Raw genomic sequence first — 806 nt, 5'->3', positions numbered from 1 at the left:
ATTTGTCATCATTTTAATATTTCTGAGACATTTCTGTCCTCATCTTATTCATTCATTTATAAAAGCATCGAATTACATACTTTATATACTTCCGATTTGCATTTATTTTTTACGTATTTGCATTACGATGTTAACCAATTGATACTCGAACTTAAGCAAGTACAAACCGGTTTTAGCTGCGTAGAAACAATAAAGCTGTATAGTATCACCTGATCATTGAGATTTTACATAGAATCTTATCCTGCGTCTAATAATTTGGCCAGGGACTGTAGTTATAAAAAAATGCATTAATATTTCTTATCAAACTTTTCAATTAAAAAATAAATCGAAAACAAATATCTTGCTGAAAAACCATTTTCAACGTTTATAACAGTCTTCTCTTTCAGCTATCATTTCAGAGACTTATTTCGACTTATTTTATTCGTTTTCAGCTTGATGGAAAATTATTAAAAATGAAACAATGGAAAACGTTTATTCCTATTATTAAAATCATTTCGCCGATCCTTAGTCTGAAAATAAATATCTGAATAAATACAATAAATCAAAGAATCGCTGCTCTGGGCAGTAGCAGCTGTTTCTCTTTTCGTTTCTTGGTAATCTTTATAAATAAATTCCTTTATCAAATCGAGAGAGATAGAGATGGGGAAAAAAGGGAAAGAAACAAAAAGAAGAAATGACGCTCATCTAGGACTTAAGTTCTAAGTTCACTGTGAGTAATAAGTTTCTTTGGTTTAGAAGAATTGCTAGTCAAACGTGAAAGAAAGAGTGACATACAGACAGGTATTCATTTTTTTTGTTGCTATTCA

At 30.0% G+C, this 806-nt stretch overlaps 1 protein-coding gene across 1 annotated transcript in view; it reads left to right on the top strand.

Annotated features, from left to right (window-relative positions):
- The first annotated feature begins 635 nt into the window (after positions 1-635).
- LOC122270828 (N-acetyltaurine hydrolase) overlaps positions 636-806 on the top strand; it is a 13,168-nt gene continuing 12,997 nt past the window's right edge. Inside the window, exon 1 of the mRNA XM_043049767.2 lies at positions 636-780. The gene's annotated coding sequence lies outside the window, so the exon portion shown is untranslated. The remainder of the gene's footprint in view (positions 781-806) is intronic.

Source organism: Parasteatoda tepidariorum, chromosome 8 (assembly GCF_043381705.1).
Source record: "Parasteatoda tepidariorum isolate YZ-2023 chromosome 8, CAS_Ptep_4.0, whole genome shotgun sequence".
NCBI lineage: Eukaryota > Metazoa > Arthropoda > Arachnida > Araneae > Theridiidae > Parasteatoda > Parasteatoda tepidariorum.
Note: the sequence above shows the minus strand (reverse complement) of the source record. Positions and strands in the feature narration are given on the sequence as shown.